Genomic DNA, 20,266 nt, shown 5'->3' on the forward strand with positions numbered 1-20,266 from the left:
TCAGACAATTAAACACTCACGAAATTAAAAAAGTTTTTTTTGGCGTTTAATTTGTATACAATATGACCGCTTATTAAATCGCTTAATATTGAGCTAAACGAACATAATCTCGTTTATCGATTCCTAGTCAGATGTACAAAATATGTGTATAAAAACACTACTGTTATCCTGTTTGCTTGAATACAAAAAATATAACAAAGCTTTCGAGTTTGCCTCTCGTCACGTAAAATTCAGTACGTAAATAGTGCTTAAGTTCAGGTACTATTATAAATATTCACAGGCAAACAATATTTACAACGGTGTGATGTCATGGCTGCCACGGGCAAGGGACGAACCCATAGTGTCCAGAAATCAAGAAGATAATACGAATAAAGATTATTGTCACACAAACGCTATTCCCAACTATGCTACCGGCCATCAGCTAGCAGCAGTATTGAGCCCAGTTTCGTAGATTTTAGAGCGGGTCGTCCATCTCTAAGTTTGGCTGCTGCATGCTTATGCGTTTCTTGCCTGCTCCTTCAGTCGTGGCAGTCACTGGGCACGGTTTTTTACGTATTGCCCAGGGCACATTAGTGCAAACCGGGACTAAATGGTGAACCTGCTCTGTTCCTCACGGCCCACCAACTACGTCATCCTTTGCCAGACTTGCTCAAGCTAGTGTTTGTATATGCGGTGCAAACATGGCGAATCTTTTCTACGACCCTTCCCCATCTCCTCCCCCGAGGGCAGCACCCCCTGCAGCCGCGACTCATGTAAACACATCATAATGCGTTGCTGTAGCAGAGGATAATAACAGCACTTGCAGTAATCATGTTTTGTCTAATTTGCAATAATAAATGAACGGCTGCGGTATCCTACATAAGGACATCTGGAGAACTAATCCTTAACACATAAGTGTATTCGTGCGCAATATTCAGCTACGATAGTACAGGATCGTTCAGGCATATGTCATATAGCTTGTCACGCAACAAAGTGAGATAGCTAGTTTCATGAACCTTCACCACGAGGTACCTTCAATAGCATGAATCTACTGATGCCAAATAACAGTATCTCATGGTAGAATTATGGTGAAAGGTATTCTATATTCTCTAATAATATTTCATTTGTTATCTTGACTTCATTCGTTTTGTACTAGAAAGCATGATAACTTAAGATTACGTGTTTAGTAACAGTAAAAACAATAATCTCTACCTTTAATGATTGCGCCACCTTGATTTACAATAGATTCTTGCTACCTTGTATCTAAAGCTGAGCTTCCTCGGAGTATTCTCGGAGTTCATCGTTTATCTGGATTATATATTCAATCAATCTTGTATTCCAAACTCGATCGCTCTATGTTAGGTCAAAAATGTGTTCATATTAAACGTTTCCACTGAAGATATTTATATTTTGTTTACGCTGTACCACTAAAACTATATCTTTAACATCAGTGATTTGTCAGTAGGTTTTCCGTGACAGGCCGTTCTAGATTCTGAGTTTATTATTCTCCATCTCAACTGTCTCAGTGATTCCATAGTTGCTTGCTAGATAACGAAACCTCTACACATCCACATGAGCTTCTTTCGATAACAATATTCAGCTGGATTTTATTTACTTCGTACCTGGGGGTTGCTGTCATACGATGTTTCTATGAATAACTCAGCCTCTTCGCCTCACTAAAAACGGACGCTCACCGCTTACAATGGCTAATTGTTTTTTATAAGATATTATGACGATAACTCAAAGGTAACATTGGACAGCCATTTCTGAAGAGCTTATCTTCTTCTGCGTCCGTCAAGCGGTCCACCAGCCGATGTGCTCTTTGAGACAGGCTCCTGCAGTTACAAACTCTACAATGACTGGAAGAAAAAAACCTTACACGGAGTAGTCGATCGTTACAGCCTCTAGTAAGCCGCACGATATCAGGTCAAAGCCCACAAGTGGCATCGAAAAGTATAAGCAAGACAAAGCAGGACCTGTTCTTTTTTAGTTTAGAAGTCCTCCTATACTAGGTACTCACTATATAGAGGAAGTCATGGCTGTAGTACGTCAAAGGGTTTTGCTATTGTACCGCAAGTTCGAGGGTAGTAAGTTCTAAATCTACATGTTCGTTAAATGCACAACGGTATCGCACAAGTTCTCTACTCGGGTGATGGAAAAACTCTCAAGATTAGTGCCGGATATGTAAACAATATTACTCAAGACGCTTGAGCTGCTCGGGATCAAATTTTTGGAAAAAAATCCTCGGCCGATCATGGACAGCATTACCCCTGCTATGAGCTTCTATCTTGTTGTTAGTAACGCTACGGTTAAACAGCCTTTAGCCACCTAGAGCCTCTCAATGTTTTACTTTATATAGCTGTGTGCCATTTATTTAAATGGACTTTAACATGCATTAGAGATTAGATCTTGTGCTAGCGGCAAGTGAAGATTGGCCATTATTACTTTATACTGCCTACTGTAGTATAAACTAAAATTGTCGCAGTGACTGTGTACCCCGAATACTATTATATTCAACTTAAATGTTCGGATCCTGTTCATAATGAGCCTGTCGGGAAGTCCGTTCTGTGCTGAAGAAAGCTCTCGGAGAAGAATAGAGGCAAATTAATTTTCCTTGTCATGAAACAAAGATTGAAGATTTGCTAGACATAATAAATTTTTGACGAGGCTTAAAAGCTGTTCAATGAAACGTAAGACAAGTAGTTCTAATGCTCACTATAGGAGCTTGCTTGAATTTTCTTACTCCAACTGCTATATAAATGAGTCGAGTGCAAAATTAACGTAGCCGTTTATCGTTTTTAGGCTTGTCTAGCTTCTTAAATATATAACAGGAGTTTATTATCTTATTCGACTGATGTAATAATATGTCGCAGTTGTTTCGGCATTTAATGTATTAACTAACTTATCAAATCTTAGACTTATGAATAGGCGGGCGTCATTCTAAAGAAGAAAACACTATGATATTGTAACGTGATGAATAAGACAAAAACAAACGAGAAAACCCACGACTATTTCACACATTTTGCAACAGCGTCTTCGTTTCACGCGGCCCCGAAGCTGCGAGTATGTGCATCAATGTTTTTACGTGTGTTTGTGTGTGCGCGCGCAAAAATAAAGTGTCGCTAGTTCAATCGCCCAGCTCGGTCCACGCTAAGAATTGTTAAATTATTAGCGACCAAAGAGGCGTGCCATTCAGGAAGAAGAGCCATTATAACCGAAATGTGTGTGTGTGTGTGTGAGTGTGTGTGTGTGAAGTGTTCTCCTTTCTACACCAAGAGCCTGCCGTCCTTAAGCATTCTCCTACTTTGATTACCAATGACTACGCCGACTGTTTCGTTCTCGACGTACCTAAATTGACTTATGGTTTTAGAGAAAAAGCTCATGATATAAGACGTAAATAACGCAAAGGTTTTCTTGACGTATTCGAGCTCTTGGATATAGTAAGAGAAAAGGGCAGACGTTCTTTCACCCATTTTGATTTTGTACTATTGGAGTTGATCTGATTTGAAGACATGCAAATTTGAAGATAAAATGTAAAAGGGTCGTTCCGCACCGGCAAATCGGTTCTCTACAACTTCTCAGCCTTCTTTCTTCCTAGATCTAGCAAGCGCGTCTAATCTGATAGTGTTGACTGTCGCATTAGCTGAAAGAAGATATCTCCCATGTCTTGGGAGTGATGCGGTTAGCTGTGCCCCCAACAAATGGGGGGGGGGGAGTGGCGGGTATTATCAATCCGTCTTAACTGACAGCTTATTCGGAGCCTTACTATCGACACCGAGAGGGACAGCGGCTTGCCCCGACCGACCTCCTCCCATTTCCTCCATAGGAACCGCCCCATTATGTACATCGCACTCTTCGTCTCCACCTCAGCTCTTCCTTCTCTGTCCGCTCGATCCTCTCACTTCCTGTCTCATTAACTAAGGTACCGCCATAACTTCTAAATGCTGCTTCAGCTATTGTTTCGACAGGAACATATTATACATTCATTAATATAGAAAGAAAAGCTTTCTTACAATCGTTGACGCTCGCGCCAAACAGAAGCGTGAAGACGCATGTATATGTATATATATATATTTGTATGATTCTATTTGTGCTTTTATGCTTCATGAAGCCATAATTATATGCACAGCGCGGCCTAAAAGTGTCACAATAGTTTCCAAGTATGTTTGTTGGCAGAGTGTAAAAGATTTTAGGTTCACGCCGTTCATAGACGGTTGGGCCACTGTGGATATATATTCTGCTCTGTTTCATGTCGACACTGATTTGGTTTCGTACCTAAGGGTTCTACAAATTTCAACATGTATATTCAGTACGAGTCTACCTTTGAGCCATGCGCATTATCTTTAAGCTTTAAATAAGCGATTCATTTTCTCTATTAGTTGACGATTAGAAATACGAAAATAATATTACGATTATTTTCCTTATGTCGCCGAGGTACCAAATATACTACAAATTAAAAAAGCCGTTGTTTAAAAACTATCTTTTGCGATTTTTCGGATAAGGATGAATAACTGTAGTATCCAATGAGATTAGTCGGCCAAAGTGGGGATGGGTCATCCTGAGAAATCTGTATTATCTTGAGACCGCTATGGGCGGACAGGGAACTCATCTAGGTTTGCATCATTCTGTAGCGGAAATGACACTAATTATCGTTATCAAATCTATTTTGTGCTTGTTTTTTTAATAAGTGTTGGTACGGGTTGCCACTGAACCTCGTCACACAAGTAGCTACCATAGAATATGACAAAACATAGCAGGCGAAAGGATGGCAGCTTGTTTTCAACTCACCTTTGTCGTCATCATTGCCAACACAGTCAAAACAACTTCTGCTTATTCTGTTCATATTTTTTGTTGTTTTTAAGTGGTAAAGAAATTTGGAACTTTTCACACTAATAGTTTTAAAGCTTTTTAGCTAATGGGCTATGCTCTTGCGGAGAAAAAGGCCGGCTAGTCGTAGGGTAGCGGTTCGGAAGCAAAAGCAAATAATTATTAAAGTGATGCTTCCATTTTCTGTTGTCTGCTTTAGGGCACCCATTACTATTCTTTGAATTGAGGAAACGCTGTTCGTTGTTCGTGTTGACACTGCGAGGACCCCAAGTTTTGGCCATAAACATTTTCCCTCGCTTCTTGGTGATATACACGTATTTCTTGAATACAGCATATCCTCAAGCTGATGATATGCGCCCGTTACTATAGTGTGGGATAAAATCGCCAATAATAATTATTACGGGTAGTCCGTTGGAGTCTCGTAATGGCAAATGAATAATAGTTGCTCTGATTACTCACCAAAGTAGTATTCACCGAGACAGACCATTTTCTACCAATGAGAAGTCCGCCATCGTTTTCACCATGTTGAATGCCCAGATCCAGGACCAAAATATGTGTTCAATTCAATTAGCAAGCTTTCGAGGGCCACACAATAATTTAAGGTTTCACCAATGCAGTAGGAGAAACCGTATTTACTCTAATAGGTAGATCCTACAAATAGGTGAGGGTCGTGTGTCTCCGATTGTGAATCTAGATACATTGTAATTTAACGAATATCAATGAACAGCACACAGAACAGGAAGAGATATGTAGGGTTATTTAAAAAATATCAACACATGCTATAGTTCCTATCGGTTTGGAGAGCATAACTTTTCAACTACAGAAATTAGTTACTCGTCATGCCGACATCATGTATCTTCGCCAAATAACTAAGCCGACACACTGTTTAGCAAGATAGCCGAGGAACAATGCCGAAAGCCTTTCAAGGTTGCAGGCGGCAGCAATATAGAACAAGTATAATTAAAATCGTTAGGGAAAGCAGACAGAATCGCATAAATCCGGTCAGATACGTCTTCGTATTTCTTCTGATGTGGGTATTTTAATTGTGACAGTATTAGTGGTTAATTAGCACGACATCTCTACGCAGTTTTGGAGCCCGGGCCACGTCGTGTAGACTCACCGTGCTCTGGAAAGCAACCCATTTCTAAGAAGTTTTTCCTAATTTTTGGATAAACCGATTGGTTTTCGGGTGGGCACAAGTGAAAAGTCCTTAGACAGTGTCTACTCATACGTCTGTACAGCCCCGTACTTATTGTTGTCACTTATATTTGCATAGCTGATGATGGGCCATGTTCACCGAGGCCAACTCATCGAGGAAAAAAGAGTGAACCTGCTTCAGCTACATCTTCCACAAACGCGCACGAATACATTTCTATGTACTGGAGGACTGTCCTTTTTTTTGTTAGAGAGCTCACACATAGGAATACAGCCATTTATATTTGGCTTTTTAGGTTATTCAAGAAGCGCGACCGATACATTGAGTAGGCTACAAACAGCGGAACCGAATATACCTCCATCCTAACTTGGTCAACGAGTTCTTTCTGATTTCACCCGATAAACTCAAGCATTCTCTAGGGTTTTGGTAAAAAAAAATTCAAATACATCTAATTTTCTTTATTTTCCTGCATAAGTCCGGCAACTTTAAAGACCGAACGTCGCTTCCTTGTGCTGTTTTTCGTAATATCAGATAAATCCAAGGAAAAGGCAGGCCGTATTTGTACTTCTGCGTAGAATAAAATAGCTTACTTAAACCGTTCCTCCAATTCAATGGTCAGAATATGGGGATATCCCTAGGACACACCCGACTGCATCGTGACCACTTTACTAATGTCCGAGGTCGAATCTTAGGGGGTGAACAGTGCACAGTGCATAAGCTTTTAATCCATTGATACTACCATGGTTCTTCTTCAGGAAGAACTCACACCAGATGGATGCTTGTCCCAGTGAAGAGTCACTGCCAGAAAGCTTTCGGACGATGATATTGAGTTCAAGGACCAACTGGCACAGTTGTAACACTATAGCCTATCTAGGAACCAGCGTAATTGTTACATGTTTTGCGGTGATGATAATGGCTGGTGCCGACTCTCTTAAGTGTAACGTATCAGTAAATCAGGGGCATATTATCAAACAGTTTTTTAGCGATCTGCCGCTACTTTAGCATCAGACTTCTTTTCTGGTTAGTAATAACAGCTGTGAGTAATTATGTGCCGCATCTAGAGAAGTAAATAATATAGTCATTTGTTTCATTGTCGATATAACTCGAGAAAGGTCCTCCATTTCTTTGTACTCACGAAAAAGTCCACATAACATAAAAAATCCATTTGGCCTTTGGTGACAGAAGTAGTATGGAAGAAGGAAGTAACGGCGTATGAATTATTGTTATATTTATGGCTAAGCACTATATGTCCCGTTCTCACTATCGATACAAGCCACAGACCTGACACAATTAGATAACAATAGTTCAACTACTAGTTCGTACGTGCAGTAGATTAGGTATCTAACATGAATCGTCTTTTGGGGCATTGGCGAGAAGTGAAAACGTTGCGAAGGGCTTCTGTTCAAGTGTCAATCAGTAAGACAACGAACTAAGATTGCTTCGTTGCTGTATTGCTTACTTAACCCAGTGACCGGAAGAACACGAACTCAATCATGGATCCTTGGGATTCCTTTCCACTAGCAGGACCGAAATAGTTACGCTGTCGTGATAACAATACCTCCACGTATTGCCTACGTTATCTAACTCAGTAACAAACTCTAAGCTAGTGATCATTGTCTTAAAACAGAATGTCAACGGTGTTGCGTACTGTTGGAATATGTTGAAGTCGGAATAGGATATAGAATTTATTTAATCTGTACTTTGCAATAAAATAATGAAAAGAGTATAAACAAATTTCAATACGCTAATTGCGACACTGAAAAATTTGTTCAGTAAGAAAACAGTGAATACCGAACAGCACGCTTGCTACGCGGACATGTTAGTCCAGAAACGATGCTATAATATAAAGGAAAAACTGTCATATTCCATTTGTAGATTCAGTTTCTGCACCTTTACTCTTTCTGGCAGCTCCTGCTCCTGGTTCGTTACCGCTTGCTAAGAAGGGACTAATGGCAGTTGGCTGATTCTGGGTTATCAAATAAGTCTGCCTGTACACGCAGTCGAAAGAGAACTGCGTTCCGTGTAGCACTCTATAGGCACAAGGAGTTTAGTGCGAACCAAAAAAAAACAGCTTAGATTATGGTCGATAAGGCTTACTAAAGGGATCGTATCCGTCGAACTCGTTGGATTTATGAATTTTCCCCATAATTACCGACTATTGGTCGTCGTGGCCGCTTTTGACCTAGTTCCATTAGAGCTTTCGGTGTATACAAGCTATGCGGCCCACAACTAGCCTTAGTTTCGACAAAGGAAAGGCGCGGTCTTACGGTTCCAGCTGGTTTCAAAATTCAAAGGCACTACATATGTATGAAGTGTTTTCAGGATACTTGTTTGAATTTTTTTTATCGTGACAATGCATTTGTCCGGCTGTCGAGTAATGAAGAAATACAGAAGCAAGGTAACAGAAGGTAATAGAGCCATAAGTCACAGGCATTACTGTTTTTCATAAACAGAAGGCCGCCGATGGTCAAGCAACTAAAAGCGTCAAAGACAAGTAGAGACAGAAACCGAGCGCTCCAAAACGAATTTCATGAAACTATTTTGTTAGACGGCGTGACATTCCTTGGGGGGTTACAGTAGGGCGGGTACACAAAAGATTAGACCTCCGGCGGAGAAGCATCACAGGCCAAAGCACAAACAGCGCTAAAGCGAAACTGGCTTACGAAGTGGTCGCTGCTTTTACCAAATGGCTATGAAATTGATAGATATGGCGGTCGTTAGATCTTGCTTTACATATTCAAACAGCAAAATAGTAGCCGTGGAGCGGATTCATTAGTAACTTGCAAGTTCCGTGAGGAAAACGATTGTGCGTTTTCTCTTATTATATTTGGGGAATGGCACGTTTTTGGAGCTATACATTTTTTGCGGAATGAAGTCCGATAAATTTTTCTAGTTTCTGACAAGAAGCTTAATAAATTGCTGAACGAAGACCTATAGCGCGACCCTTTACGTTTCCTATTGTCGCTAATTATTGTTTTAGATTGCTGGCTATTGACAGTTGACAGACAGGCAAACAAATAGTATCTCGTAAATAAAGCCAATACTATCTTGTCCCGCTCACGTTGAAGAAAAAAATTCACATCTAAATGACGATTTTGTAATTGAACAAAATCCGCACTGAATCTTAAAAGCAATCATTGTAAAAAATTTGCAAAGATTGCAAAAAATCATTCAGAATTTATCGACCCCATATGAGGAAGATACAGCGTTTGTATATTATTCTTCTGGGGGTAGAGACGAGCGAACATAGTAGAAGCAGGGTGTCAGGCAGGACAATCATTTATGCTATAAATAGAAGCGTGCCAATGAGTAAATAAATGAAAAAATTCATTTACTTGCAGCGTGAGTATAAAGAAAATAAGTGATTTGAGACCGCTTTTGGAACACGTGGAAGGCTCGCCCAACAAAAACAAATTAAAGGGGGCATAACTTTCGAGTGAAAACGGCACAAAGGAGTTGTCGTGGTTGACAGCTAGGGCTGAATAAATTATCCGTAAAACTCTTTACAAAAACACCTACTAATTAGGTTTACGCAACACGAGCTCTTAAAATACATCGTATCCTGAACATAAGGCTTCCGACTAAGCTTTGTAATCATTTAAGCTCGGTTCGATTTCTATCCAAAATATCTGTTTGGACTATAGCAGACATTTTTTGACTTTAGTTTTCGAGCTATCAAGGAGGTGCGGTCGTATGATTTTGAATCGGAACTTTTAAATCTGATTACATAGAACACTGAAATAAATACGACCTGTGGCCATTTGTCGCCATCCGGCATTAGTTTACGATCGATGATCTCCCTTCTTTAAAGCGACAGGAAACTGAATCGTAATTACCGCTGTTCTACGTACTTCAGACTCATTGTATAATATTGAATCAACACCAAGCGGTTGAAGATTTTATTTGAAAATATAACAGACGATTGATTATTCGTTATAATTCCAACTTGTTTGTTTCCTGAGGGCCAAAAATATACGATCCCTTGAATCCATGTCGGAATCTACTGACTATGAGGCATTGTGCAACTGATTATGCAAAGGCTTCTGTCCTAACAAAGATAAGCGCTACATCTCGCATGTTATTAAATGATATTTTATTGCGGTACAGGAGCACTAGGTTTCAGGAAATGTCAAGTGTTGGAATTGTTTTTCAGTGATAGAGAAACCCGCTTATTCAGTTGTATAAACTGCTCGTGTCTAGGTAAAGGTAATAGAACCAGCTTAGGCAAAAAAATTCACGTGGCACACGATATTACACAACATAGTAATTAACAATTTCACGAACCATACATTTTGCCCAGACAAAAGCACTCGTGAAGCAACATCTCGTCTTCCTCTAGTTTGTTGGGATATTAGATCGTACGTCTGGCTTTTCGGTAATCGTTGTCACTCTATCGAAGAAAGTCAAATACTCGACCTTTCGCAGAGACTGACGTCCGCTGATTTACAAAGTACCCAATTTACAAGTTTGAGCAGAATAGGACAATGGTGTCCTTAGTTTCTACCGATTGAAACACGTATCAACTCAGCCTTGTTATATATATATATATATATATTCGAGATTCATTTCTAAGTATAAAAGTGAACAGTAAGTAATTTGTTAGAGCAACACGCAAGCTAAAGATAATCTTTCGTTTTTCAATGTTTACCGGTAGGTTGCTTATGATAGTAGATGGATAACTTTTATACACAGTAAGTTGAGAACGAACTTCGAGCATTTGCTTGCATACTGTAATCTTGAAACATAAATGCCTTAATCTGATTAGAGGAATACGCTCAATTGCAAAGTTCAACAATAAATACGAGATTGTAATATTAGATTTATCACTTCACGTTTGATTATGTATCTCCACTTCTCGTTTACAGAGCGATTTGTTTTATACCGTCCATGTGTTTTTCCGAAAAAAGAACGTGTTTTTTAGAAAAAAAAACGCCATCAGTTACTTTATGAATCTGAAATTTAGTTCTAATCGTTCTCTTCATTTCACTAAGAGTCCATCAGATCTGACTCAACGCCAGTTTCTGGCTATGTCCTCGCTGAGGTTTTGAGCAGCGCGGCAACGCAACATTGTTAACGTAACAACCAACATATACAGGATGTCTTAATATTAACTGAGCGCGAGATGTTTTAATATCGAGGCTGTCCTCTTGATATTGTAGACATAGTTTTTACAGTATAAACAATTACAATAGCAGCAGAGCATCTTTTATGTGGCAAAGCCTTAAGTTCTATTGGGCAAAGGATCGAGCTGATTAGTTGTTGCCAGCCGCAAGTTAACGTCAAACTGAGCTTCGAAGGTATGAGCTCCCAGAAACAGAGTTCTGTAACCGTTATATAGAACGAAGACATAGCTGTTTATCTCAGGAACCTAAAATATGCACTGATTTAGTGTCTTCTATTCCCTTAATAGTAATGTCCAAGGACGACGCAACGGGCGTCCACCATTCAGGGATACTGCTATCGTTACTATCTGCATAATCAACTTCCTAACTTAAACAGACAGAGGGAGTTTAGCAGGAGAGTTATATTGTAGATGATCCAGCCCATTCCATGGGACACGCGTTCATACTCATTCAGCCACATAAACAACATCCTATATCTTCACCAATCGCCGATCCACGGACAGCTTGGACCGTCAGCAGAATGTGCTGTGCCCTATTCTCTGCTCTAAGGGTAAAACAGAAAAAAAGCAGTTTGTGTTGGTCTGACCCAGCATGTTCTGTCCTGTTAGCCTCGATCATCCCGTCACAAGGCCCCTTGGATCCGATCACGTCTGCGACAGTCGATCTTGGTCGGATTTTGTTGGTTGCTGATGTAGCGTTGTTTGCTGAGCTCCGCCTCAAGGCCGCCTGAAGGCTGTAGCGGCAACGTCGTTGTTGTCGACGACGGCCGCTCTGCTGCTTCTCCATCCGTCCTAACGTTGCTCGACCCGATTTAGCTGTTTTTATAGCTTATGGCCATACGCAGAAATACGAGAAACGATGACCGGTATTTTTCTTTGTGTTTCTTCGTTTTGTAAAGTCGGTCTTGTATGGCAGGTAACGGCGCGATCGCTATCCCGAGACCTACAATCACGCCGTCAGCTACTGGCTCGGCAGTAGTATTCCACTTAGCCATATTCAACGTTGAGAATTTTCTAGTCGGTCTAGGAAGAGGTGAAAGTCATCATATGCTTTTGTTGTAGCTTGCCTCACGGACAGTAAAAATATAGGACCCTGTGGATAAAATTTCGTTTTGACTTGCATTCCATTTATACGTATGGGGTGCATAAATAGTGTTCAATTTTGCCGACAATCAATTATCACTCGTTACAAGAATCCTAAAGGAACGGGAACTGGAGGAAAGTTCTAGATTTCCTTTGCACATAATATCTGTCGCTTTAAGGGAGCCATTTTCTAAATCCAACTTTTAGCGAGTTACACGAAGAGATGGGTAGGTCATGTGACATTTACGCGTACCTTAATGAAAACCACCTGGTCTGTGTACAGACCTAAAAATGTCTCATCTCTACTCTGCATCTCATAGGAGTAGTTCTTGTGCTCTATTCTCGGTGCTAGTCCCTCGTAGATACCAGGCGATAAAAGTAACAGAAAAGCAAAGTGATATTAATGTATCGAGAATACGCCGAAAGACCTAAAGCGGCTGATTCATTTGCTCGAGCCAGAGTTTCGAATGTCCTACGCGTGGCCGAAATGGCAAAATCTCGGCATGTTACAGATGATTATGTCTTCTATTTTACATAGTAGCATGGTAATGCCAACTCCATTTGAGGCATTTAGAAATGAATTTCGGGCTGGCTTCGCGAGCACAACGCTCAAGGTCACACTGACAGGTGTAAAATTCTTCACAAACGAAGCACCTTCACGACGTATTTGTTTCCCGCGTTGAACTTAGGCGAATTTTTCTTATTTGTCTACATCGTTAAGCTGCTAAAACCGTGTTCGTAGCGAACAGTCACCTATCGCTGTTGTTCGCCCGGCATCCTTTGGAGGTATTAGCAAATCCTTGGAATGATGCAAAAAATTGTTTGCAATATACGTTGACGCCTAGCCCTGACATGTACGCAACCCTTTAACATAATGTTTTGCTTAAAATTAGTAGAACCGCATATTTTTGGCACGTTAGGCTGTCATCTCGGAAAGGGAAAGCAAGTGAATAGGAAGCGGCCATGAAAAGCAATTGCCAGCATCTTCAAAGTTGAAAGCCTAGTATACCACGTTGTTTTTACTTAATTCAAATTGGAAATATTATGTTATTATTTATATACAAACAAGCGATAATACAAACATACGATAAACTTCAGACGAGCTTTGAGTTATGACAAAGCGCTCGCTCTACGTATTGGGTAGACAATAAGTTCTGGGCTTTTGCACAAAATGTAATTACGTAACTGGTACGCACCTTTCATATGTTAAGTTTACTTATGTGAAAATGTTCTAATGCGGAAGGTGGAGAGGCGAACTATTTATGTGGCATCTTTCTTGCCAGTAAGCATGTATATTTTACAAAGTGGGGACGATTATGGCTGTTTTTACTGCGCCGCTCTAAATAATTTCCAACTGAGTCTCTCTAAAATGTGACTGATAGATAACAGATGAAGCCTGCAGGCAAACGTTCTAGTGGCATAAAATTGAGCTAACCAGTTAAGCTTATTTGAGAGAGATCACGCAACTAATTCCACGAAGTATTGAAGCCCTTTTTTACGTGAACCAGTATTTGATGTGGAAGGCCGACTGGAGTTTTTCTCAACTCTACTTGGCAGAAAGTGTCGTCATCTATCAGACCGTAACCGCAGTTTCAATCAAAGTGCCATAAACGTATATAAATGTTATCCAATGGCATATTAACCTGTTTGTCTCTTATCTTTACAGCCGTTACCTAAATACGGCTACAGCAGAGAAAAACTTAGAGCTATTTTAGTCTCTACCTCAGGAAGCTTTATTGTAACGGTAGTATCTCTGCATCTAAGCCGACCTTGATCGTGCAGTAGAGGCGGCCTACATTTGCCCTGTGTACACATCTATCGAAAATACTAGTTAAATTATTTCATAGCAAAAAGCTGGTTTACAATTTGATAGTGTACGTTTTACGGTCCCAAAACATTTCAACCCAGTAGCTGATACGTTCTCGAGGCTATCTACCTGTGCTTCTCCATTCAATGCGAACAGAACCCCAACGGTAGAAAGAAATGTGCTGCTTTCCTTTCGGTTATCAGAAGTGGATAGAGCGAAAAGTTAGAATATGAACGGGTGACAACAAGATGCCGACATGCAACAACGACAACAGCTACGACAACGACAACCTGTGAGGGCCAGGAAAAACATGGCACCACCAGAGTCTCAATGTCAACGAAATAATAGCATCAACAGCTCAACAGTGTACTTCGCGTCATTCGTCCTTTGTTTTCCTTTGTTCTCCTGTCTATTGCCTTCGACGTCTGGTATCGAAAGCAGAAGCAAAATGTTCAGCAGCTGTGTTGACTTGCAGCAAACGCATTGCGCTGGTTAGTGCAATACGAAAGCGAAACAGATTGTCGAATATTGACAAAACCTTTCCCTCGGGCGTTCCCCCTGCACCCCTTTGGTTTGCCATCGAAATGGTATGTATAACCACGATACGACAACGTCAAATGTGCGTATCAGGTAGTGTGGCAGGTTCGGATAATAATTTTCTATAAATAGCAGATTCTATTGAAGCAAATATCGAATCGTAGTTTCCATTCTTTTTATTAGTGTGATTCTATTTGTTGCTTTTCGTTTTTGTTATTTTCTCTTCATCCTTCCACGCTAAGAAGTATCTAATGTTCTATATATGACCCTCTTTTTCGCGTTGTTCATGTCTGTATCATTAGCCAGTGTCTGCACGAGCTATATGTGGTAAGAACGGCTCTCTAAAAGAACCAAGCTCGTTCTGTCGTAAAATTGGAAAGATTTGATAGCAAAAAATCTAGCACGAGTTTGAACCGACTAAGTAAAGGCCTTATATCTTGTCAACTATATAATAGATGCTGACATTAGTTTCCGCTGGAGAACGAAGACTTACATGCAAGAGCAGCGCCAGTATCGGCACCATTAACACGGCACCACCAGCAAAGCGGCGATGATGACGGCGCCAATGGCGCTCGGTGCAACTGCAAAGACGTGTGGCGTAACACTGTGCTATCATGGAAACAGCGGACGGAAAGGATGGAAAGAGACATCAGGAATGAGACAAAGGCCGTGGACCGTACTACGTTATCGTTTTGTTATTTCTTTCCCTTTAGACCCTTTAGCTGTTCTCTAATGTGGGGGAAGCAGAAGAAAAAAAGCAACAGAAAGGAAGAAATAGAAGGAGGTTAGGCAAAAAGGAGGACAAGTTCCGTAAGACCGACCGCGCACAAGGTCTCGTCTAGCAGCAGCAGCATAAACTGAGAAGGCGTGTTAAATGCTCAACAGTTTTAACTGGTTATTGTAAAAAAAATGATTACTATAAAAATATTCAAACAACATACCAGCGTTTCAACTAAAACGTACAGGAGATGAAAAAATCGTACACTGAAATTACGCTTGTTGTATTGCTTTTTTTTCTAAAATGGAAGCGTTATGAAAGACAGTCTATAGTAAATATGTTTTCGTTCTTAAGTTCGACTTCCAAGCTCTTTGTGCAAAAAGACAAACTTCATATTCTTGGAAGACAACCGTGTAACTGTCTAGAGAACTCTCAATAAAGTTTTATTCATTTGCACGCGTTCAGAGGGAGACATATGCGTGATGATGATGTTTAAATTTTCCGAGAGATCAACAATTTCGATCATTTTACTTCCAGTTTAATGTTAGCTAAGGGATGATTCTATTCCTTATTCAAGCGTAGCTCCATGGTGACCACGAGCCTGTGATTTAGCTCCGTCGAATCCCTCTATTTCTTATTCAGCAGAGAACTTTAGTAGTCCGGACAGCGTAGATGATTGTAGGACAAATGAGAAGTTCAGTACTTAGTCCATTTCGAGCTACGCTTGAACTCTTATATATGTCGACCCTCGTTCTCCACTCAGATTTGATTCATCATCTACGATTGTACTTGTAAACAACAAATTTGAGACGTATAGTTGTTCCCTTAATTCGACAGCCTGATGCTATCGTATCGAATAAGATGTCAGCCGAAATGCCTTGACGCTGTTGTCCTTTTTGTCGGGCAATGTTTGGGATCTGCGAGAGCTGATCAACGATTCGCCGCACATAGGAAAATACATTCATAGGTGTTACAACGGTGCCAATGTATACTGATAAAACGTTCGGTAATTCGTGCAAAGAGTCTATGCTGCGGTCGAAATCAAACGCACAGGCTCCAGAAGGCCAATCCGCAAGTAGACAGAAAAATATGTTTTTTTTTATAAAAACACCTCACAGTTGTAGATTGTATTTGCCTTTTGTACTTTGTACTTTTGTACTTTTTTGTATTGCCATTGTACTTTTCGTATATGTTTATATCAATTTTTTGAGATTTCTTATTTTCAGGGTAAAAGTGTTTTTCTAGACGCATGTACAGACATTTTGTATCAAAGTTCCGGCTGTTGCATATGTGCGCTGTATTATTCTAAAAATGTAACTGGCGCAACGCTCTCTGGGCTAGTCCGTGAGTTCGACTCTCTGAGAAAAATAATTTTCTACTGTGATCTCGATAATACTGTCGATAGTCAGCAAGGCTAAAATAAAAATAGATTCTTGATTTTTCCACAAACCGTGAATCAGTAGATCATCCTTTGATCAGAATTAGTTATCAATAGTTCGCCTGATTACGTTACGGGTCCATATAATTAGAATAAAATTAGACAGTAAATAAAACAACAAAACTAATAATGACAGATGAACAGAATTTTGACCGTCGTACGATCCTTCGGCTGTTTACATTAGCAGTCTCAACACCGATCATATTGTGAAGCAGATACGACAACTTCAGCTCAACTCAGCGTTGTTACTTTCGTTGGATAAAGAGCCTTAAAAACAATAAAACCATAAGAAAACTATTGAACTATGGAAAAACAGCTAATTTGAAGCGAACAATTCGCTAACTTATATTGTCTTTGGCACCCGTTCAAAACTTGGAAAAGTTGCTTTAAATAATACGGCATAGTTTTTTTTATCATATACTTAGCAATTACCTTACGTACAAGTGGTTCGAAACCACGGAGCGATGTTAATCGCTTCGAAGGCAGCTCTGTGTACGGCGACGTTCAGAGATGCGGTCGGAAAGAACACAGCAGGTTGTATGTTGGGAGCATCTGTAAACGTTACTGAATGCATTCCCGGATTCATCCGTCCTTTCATCATGTATATCGCGATCTCTCTCTTTCTTTCTTTATGAGGGACACTTATTTTGGTGCGCTGACTTTCGCCCCATTACAATCACCAAAGGTTCATTCCCTGACAAAAGAGACGGACGATACAAAAGGACAAAACAAACTCGGCCTAGATAGGTCAGATTAACAGGCCGAGGCTTTCATATCATGAAACCTAAAGCAGCTATTTGAGAATGCCTGTTAGTGTAAGGATACTTAAACTTCTATTCAATATAAAGTGATAAATTCACGCACATATAGGTCGCTTGTTGTTCCTTCTGAATACGAGCTCATGTGTCGTTCAACCGCAGGGGCTCAACCTGGTCGATGTTGTCAACTCCGTATATAGCAAGTGCCTTCTTTCACATCCGAAAAGTTACAGAGCTGATAAATATGTTTTTAACTTTATTAGTTTGGCAACCGTCTGAATCTTTTAGACACTGGCCGTTCAGTTTGACGAGCTAAGTCGTGCTTCATACGACGTGAACGAGCACAGGATGCTCTGTAGCTTTGGGAAGTTTTTAAATGTATCAGGGGAACCAAAATTTAACCTATGGAATCGTATTTCCTGATTGTACATGATCACATTCTGGTCATAATCAGATACAAAATCGCACTTGCAAATTTTAATAAACGCCAATGGTAAATTCTGCAATTAGCTGCAATACGCTCTGGGAACAATTTAATGGTAGATCACTCATACTTTACAGTACGACGCTTTCGCCCACTGGTTCACCCACGCCCCGGTTTTATCCGAACCCATTGGCTACCCTATGTACAAATTTGTGTCAGTAATGTATAATACATCCCATGCATACCTGCATGCTATTAGCGTGTGTGCACGAGAGAGAATAAGTCTGTATGTCGTTGAGCAAAAACGGATCTATGCAGGTCTAAGCATATTCACTACCGTTAGATGCATATTCGGCGTGAAAACTATGTCCGTCTCGGTGAAGTGTGAATGCTGAGCTTGACCCGAGTAGTAGAAGGCGGACGGTGGCAGCGAGCGGGCAATAACGACCTGGATGGAACAACGTCTAAGGCCCAACAGTGCTTTGTGTGAGAGGATGGCTGAACCCAAATGGCATGCTAATGTGGAACTGCCAGTAGCATTCTAACGGTCATGGATCGATGCCCATAAAGAGCAGCAGTAAACTGAGCGTTGTAAGCGACCGTACGTAGCCATCCTACCCTACACGAATAGACCAATGAGACTGGTTGCAGGAACCACTCTAATTATTACTGCTTTCGTAAGCATCAGGCAGAGTGACGTCGAGTCAGTCGGAGTTGGATACGTATCGAGACGCGGCTCCTTCGTGTCCTGCTACGTATCTACCGTATAGAGTACCACTTGGAGCAATAATAATAATAATAGTAGTAGTAGTGTTCGGGAGTTCCCTCACGCATGTACGAATGAGGAAGATTAAAAACCACCTACGTAGTCGTAGTGAATGCCTGTAATCACTCTTCGATTTTGTTCGATCTAGCCGTATGTTAATGCTCTACCACTGAACAAGTGATGTCACAAAAGAAGAAGTGTTTTTCCTGTTAGCCCATATTCTTAAAATTCGAACGTTCGATTTTTTTCGAAAATTTCGTGGGCACCTTCTTACATACTTCTGAGCAAAATACGCTCACTGCATCGTAAGCTGGTCGCTACCACACTAACCATCTAATTCTATTGGAAGGCAAATAAGATGCATACCCATAGTTTTACCAGACGCCTAGTGAACGTAACTTGTGGCGTTAACTGTGAAACAAACCAAACTGAACCACACAACTTTTGGATCTTGAACGGATCGTATGTGTACAAATTCTAAATACACATCAATTTTTGATCGGTGATGTTTTTCCATCTAAAATATATAAACTGTATTGGAGAAAACGTTTCATCCGTTTGTCATCGCGAGGCTCCACTAGATCCCCTCTATGTATGTCACCCTATCGCCTCGGGGATATATATATATAAGTACAGGAGCTGTATTAAGAGACGTTGCTTGATACTGATGCGGAGTGAACTGAAGGTGTTTAGAATTTGCTACTTCTGCATTTTCTGTCAATGTATACGTTTTTTTACTGATGGAGCCATAATATTGACTGGATACAATAAATATGCCACATCAGCAGAGAGGTATTACCGACGCTATACTAGCAAGTTCATTATCTCTCTAAAACATATGCCCATACGGACTTGTACGTTTCATTGTATTTGAACGCCACGAAATATGCTCACTTACAATGTAGCTTGTCATTTTTTCCGTTAAGCTCTCTATGTTATATTCGATATTTTAATCACTAATGAACAATTGAGTCTATCGAAACGTTAAAGGAACATTACACGATGTGAAATTCTACGTGGTACCTACTAGTTTTATATACATAGTATGTCTACTTGCCTGTCTGCACCGGTAAAGCTCGTGTATAATCCCATGTAATAATTTTGATTTACGATGCTTTTATAACGACGTTTGTTGCTTTTGATACCTAAAGCTGACACAATATTCCGTATGGGCATACGCATTACTCCGTATCATTCGGAGTTCCGAGCTTTATTCTGTATGATCACGCGAGCCGTCCACTAATAGATTTTCTTCTTGATTTTGGTAGCCCAAATATCTGCAAAAAAAAAATGAACAATGCCTGCTTGGGCTGTACATTGGGTCTGTGAAGAAATACGTACGAAGACAATAGTAAGCTAGAATTGCTTGGCGTACGTCAGGTACGCTACACTACTGACTAGAGTAATTTATAGATAGGAACAGATGTACATTTTAAAACCTTAGATGTTTATGAGTCAATAATTATTCATTAGATAGCTATTCCTACAGTTAAAGGATAAGGTAGGCAAGAAGATTTTTATTCCAATTAGCGTTTAGCAGGGTAGCTACCACAGCGATAGGCCGGCCTACTAAAACTACTATGTCGTTATTAATAGGAGAATTATTAAAGGTAGTAGCAGCTTACATTGAAGACGATGTAGTCGAGTATGG

This window comes from Varroa jacobsoni, unplaced genomic scaffold, assembly GCF_002532875.2.
Source record: "Varroa jacobsoni isolate VJ856 unplaced genomic scaffold, vjacob_1.0 contig01264, whole genome shotgun sequence".
Classification (NCBI taxonomy): Eukaryota; Metazoa; Arthropoda; class Arachnida; order Mesostigmata; family Varroidae; genus Varroa; species Varroa jacobsoni.